The sequence below is a fragment of the Zingiber officinale genome, chromosome 4B (genome assembly GCF_018446385.1).
Source record: "Zingiber officinale cultivar Zhangliang chromosome 4B, Zo_v1.1, whole genome shotgun sequence".
NCBI lineage: Eukaryota > Viridiplantae > Streptophyta > Magnoliopsida > Zingiberales > Zingiberaceae > Zingiber > Zingiber officinale.
Window position 1 is genome coordinate 4,382,413 of NC_055993.1, and position 5,246 is coordinate 4,387,658.

At 45.6% G+C, this 5,246-nt stretch overlaps 1 pseudogene; it reads right to left on the bottom strand.

Moving 5' to 3' along the window:
- Nucleotides 1–2,686: 2,686 nt before the first annotated feature.
- On the bottom strand, nt 2,687–5,030 carry LOC121977262 (annotated as a pseudogene).
- Nucleotides 5,031–5,246: the final 216 nt, after the last annotated feature.

The window sequence follows — 5,246 nt, forward strand, 5'->3', positions numbered from 1 at the left end:
TCTGCAGCTCGCCTGGAGTCACGAGCGAATTGGAAGCAGTTACTGAGATCGTGCGTCCTGGACCGATGATATGTGCAATATGGCGCTCCCCTCGGTCCAGGCCTGGGCGCGTGTACGGCGGCAACTCGAGGCACTGGTCTAATTCCCTAAGCAGGCTGAGGGGCAGGTCTGGGTTGACCTCGCTGGAAGGGATGAGCTGGTTGCGGCACTCTCCTTTCAGGTCGGTTGCCCGGGGCCATCGTCTTTTCGGCTTTCCTCCTAGCGGCCTGCGCTTCTTCCACCTTGATGTAGCACGAAGTTTTCTCCACCATATCGTCGAAGCTTTGGGCGGGGTTTTTGATGAGGTCCCTGAAGAATTCCCCCTCTCGCAATCCGTGGGAGAAGGCGCTCATCAATATTTCTGAGGTGGCGGAGGGGACGCCATTGGCCACCTGACTGAACCGGTTGATGTAGCTCCGCAAGGGCTCGGTTGAATCCTGCTTGAGAGCAAAAAGATAGTGGTCGGTTTTTTGATACTTACGACTACTGGCGAAACGGCGTAGGAAGGCCGTTTTGAAATCCATGAAGCGATTGATGGACTCCGGGGGCAATCCATCGAACCACTTCTGCGCCGACCCGGACAGGGTATGTAGGAATACTCGGCACTTGACAGCATCGCTGTATTGGTACAAGATAGCCGCGTTCTTGAACTTCCTCAGGTGCTCTTCCGGGTCCTTACTCCCGTCGTATTCTCCAATATTCGGGGCTCGATACCCCTTGGGCAAACTTTCCCTCAGGATCTGAGCCGAGAAGGGTATCTTGTCATCCGGATCCTCAGGCAGATCTCTGGCAGGGATTATAGCTTTCCCCTTTCCTGAATCCCGAGGTGGATGTAGAGAGCTTTCCGCCACCGACGCTGGCGGCTCCTCTTTCTTTGGACTGTACGCACGAGGTTCGGCTCGATGACAGTTGCGGCGAGGCTCCCGGAATGAAGTACGAGGGAGTTCTTCCTACTGCTTTCTCTTTGAGCCCCTGTCGGAGGCAGGAGCTGGCTCTCTAGATGCTTCGGGCGCCAAGCGAGGTCGTGAAACCGTTCCTTGTTTTTCAGAGGCAGCCTGCTTCTTGACCTCCTTGAAGAGCTCGTACTCCCCCGCGGTCATGGTGACGTTAATCCTCCTGCTGGAGCTTCGACCAGAGTCCTCCATCTTTACGCTCCGGATCAGGCTGCTATGTTTCCCACAGACGGCGCCAAATTTGATCCCGTCCGGAGGCTGAGTCGGACGGAGGCTGGTCGAGGTGGCCCGGTTGTTGACGGAAGGTCGTAGAAGATGACTCGGCTCCCGTCCGGAGGCTGACGCTGCTGCAGGCTCCTGCACACACTCGGACAATCTCCCCTCTCACGTTAGAGACCGAAACCCAGGGAAAAAGTCCCCGGATCAGGCCCTTCGACGCTCAAGTCAGGTCCTTTTTCCCCAGAAAGAACAGAGAGAAGAGGAAGAAAAAACAGTTGTGGAATAAAGTGACGAGGGAGTGTGTGCGCGTACCTGCATACGAGGGATCTCTCGCCTTTTATGCCCCCCCCTTTTGGAACCTGCCACCTTGTCAGCAAAAACGTTGGACGCTGGGCTTTTTCCCTCCTCCCGGACACCTGTCGTACTGCCATTTGTTGTGCAAGCATCTTTTCGTTTTGGAACCTCCGCCTTAGTACATGGATTTTGTCTTGTAATGGGGGACAGCTGGCAGGCCACTATTGGTTATGAGGGCATCTTTTCGTTTTAGGAATCTCCGCTTTCGCCCGTAGTGTTGATATGTAATGATTCTCCTCGACGGACCGTTGAGATTCTCTGCACCCGTATTACTTAGCTCCTCCGATCCATTGTGTCCCCGCACCAGCCTGCACCTGTGGTTCGCATTTCCAGGCCTCCAACTCGCAGACCTGCAGCCCTAACTGTCTAGACACAGCTACGCTGATCTTCAACCGGCATCCAGCGCTTTGTACTTCCTGGCCCTCAACCGCAGGTCTGTAGCTCGGGCTGCTTCCGATCATCTCTGCCGCTTCCGACCCATTGGCCTATACTTCCAGTTCTTGGCCTCTGCTTAGCTCTGCCGATCCTGACTTGCATCCTGCGCTTTGTACTTCCTGACCCTCAACCGCAAGTCTGTAGCTCGGGCTGCTTCCGATCATCTCTGCCGCTTCCGACCCATTGGCCTATACTTCCAATTCTTGGCCTCTGCTTAGCTCTGCCAATCCTGACTTGCATCCTGCGCTTTGTACTTCCTGGCCCTCAAGCATAGGTCTGTAGCTCGGTCTGCTTCTGTTCAGCCCTGCCGATGCCGACCCGTGACCTGTGTTTCGCCTGACGTCTTCCCTCGCCTTCCGACTGCTTTGCCCCCTTGATCGACCAGCCTGCCTGACCTTTGACTATCACACCTGCTTGCCTTTAACCGCCCCGTCAGCCTAACCATTGACTGCCACAACACCTTGACTATTGACCACCACGTCCTCTTGACTTTTGACCGCCACATGGCCTTGACTCTTCCAACCCTTTCCTCATGGGCCCCTCCATTACCAACCGTATCAATAATATATATCATAGTACATTGGGACGCTCAGATCATCTCCAGAAAGGATTCTATATCATAATACAAGTTTGTTCTAAATCCTTTTGCAGATATTTTTATATGCTCACACCTCCATTTTGCCAATGGCATTTCTTCAAAATGAATATTCCTTGAGATCGCCCTTTGAATCTCCCAGTTCCAAGTCTGCTAGACATTCTTCTGCAGTTAGGGGAGGAAGTTGCCTTGTCTTTCGCTTTAGGTTGTGCTTGTGCCAGTCAGATTTGAAGTGTTCTCTATATTGCCTAGCATCTCCCAGTGCAGCATCACAGGTGTTGCATCTGATCTGCTTGGCCTGTTCTTGTCCGCGACTATCCCCTGCAGAAATTTCTTGCTCGATCGTGCAACCTCTCGCACGGCGTCTAGCTCCTTTGATGAACTTGAAATAAATTCTTCAGTATCATACTGGCTGACATGAGCATCCCCTTCCGTGTGTACTGATACGGCAAGTATTTCCAACCTCCCTTGCAAGCTCCTCATCATGGCATCACAATCCCGAAAACGGCCAGGTTCTAACTCGCAAACCTTCACAATTGAGGATTGGATTAGAGCCAGAATGAATAGCACTTGACTGGGGGAACCAAAACAAAATTTGATGTTTGAGTTTGATCGATAGATCCAATACATCACCCTCTATTACAATAAATTAGTTGTACGAGTGCATAAAACCTCACTATTAAGAAATTCAGGGTCACCCCTTAGTATTTGATCCTAAAATTCGAAATACAAAGATAGAAATGAACTTTCAAGCTTGCTTTGAACATTCCTTCAATATATCCAGCAGCCTAAATAGCTTTTAAGTTGGCTATTTTATCCTAACACCTAGGTGCACTTACATTTCAATTTAACATCGTTTAAGGTCCAAAATGGTAATGGAACAGTATGCAAGAATGTCCAGTGAATTTCAAATAAAGGAGTTAAAAGCAAATGACACAGTGAATCATGTATAACAAAGGCTAATACGTAAGTAGTTTCTAACCACATTACTTACAATAGATGGCTCATTTCCAGACTCATCCTTTGAAGTAATATTAGCATTCCAATCACTGAGTTTCTCCATAAGAGTAGAAAAGCTTTTCTCTGGTACAACAAGACGCAATCTCATGGGGGATCTTTTGATAGGGAAATGGTTCTGAAGCTCCCTAATAACTTCCAATGCCTACCAAAGGAAAAAAAACACAAAAAAAAGTAATGATGCCATTGTTATTCTTCAAATTGATATTGAAGACGTGACAACTTCATGGACCAAATAATAATAATAATAATAATAACATTTTATTCATTTTTAGGGAGTCTGAAATATAATTCATCTACAGTTCTATTCTAAATCATCGTAGATATAAATACATCTTACAAAAGTCTCATAGGCAACAATTTGATAGGATAAAATTCTTTGGCCAAAAAAAATTATGTTTGTGTTGGAAAAAAAAAATGATGCAGCAATAATACTAGATAAACATGAACTATGATGTTTGGAGTTTTAAAAAGTTTTAAATAAACAAGCTACCTGCTTTTTTGAGCTTTGATTTGGATCCACTGCAAAATGAATCTCATGCATAAGTCGCTCAATCATGCTAATTGTATAGGGATGATGAATTTCAGGGTTGATCGTTTTCTGCATCACAATAGTTGCAATATCCCGGAACTGACTAGATAACTGAGATTCTCTCTCCTTCCCAGCAACTTGAAGATCTCCTTTTTCCAAGATCTATCAATCATCCACATTTTAAAGATCTTCCAAATTTACAGGAACTCAAAAGCTTTTTTTTTCCTTTATTAAACATGAAGAATATAGAAGGAACCAACATTTTAAAAATAAAATTTGCATCAATTGTTCAGAATAAGAGAATGTTAGTGATATATTTATCATTTGATAACACCGGACAAAAAAAAAAAAAAGGAGAAGCTTTTACTTCCGGGTCAAATGAAGAAGAATAAGATGGAGCATCCTTCAAAAATCAAGAGACATCAAATGGAGAATCAAGTGTCATCCCTACATGCGAAGGTATAAGTAGTTCAACTAAAAATAAAAATCATATTATATATTTTGAGTGTAGGGAACATAGACACTACAAGAATAAGTGTCCTAAATTGGCCAAGAAAAAAGGTCAAATGACACCAAAGGGCAAGAAAAAGCCCAAGGAGACCGCCCCCACAACAAAGAAGAGCAAGGAGCACATTGTGTACTTTTCTTGCAACCAAAAAGGACATTACCAGAGCCAATATCCAAAAGGGAAGAAATCGGTTAAACCTAAAGGAGGAAGCTCAAATCAAGGGGAAGCTTATAAGAGCAAACCCAAGGTGTCATTTATTGAACCAACTCCTTAAGTAATGGTAACAAGCATGCTAGTTCTAATTTATATCATTTTAATACAATTTACCATAAAAATAGGAGGCATGATAGACTTGATGAAAATCATATGGCTCTTCATGCTAAGACTACCTCACCTAATGTTAGGAAGGTAGATAAACTAGGCAAGAACTGTTGGTGCGGGAAGCATTTGACGATCGAACCCAAGTTTTGATAATGTCAGAGGGATTCAAAGTTAAATTGTTTTGTTATCTAACATGTGTGAATGAGGTTTTTCAGGAAAGTCCTAACTGTGGTTAGGTAGATGGAAAACCCTAGGGGAGGTAACCCTAGGTCC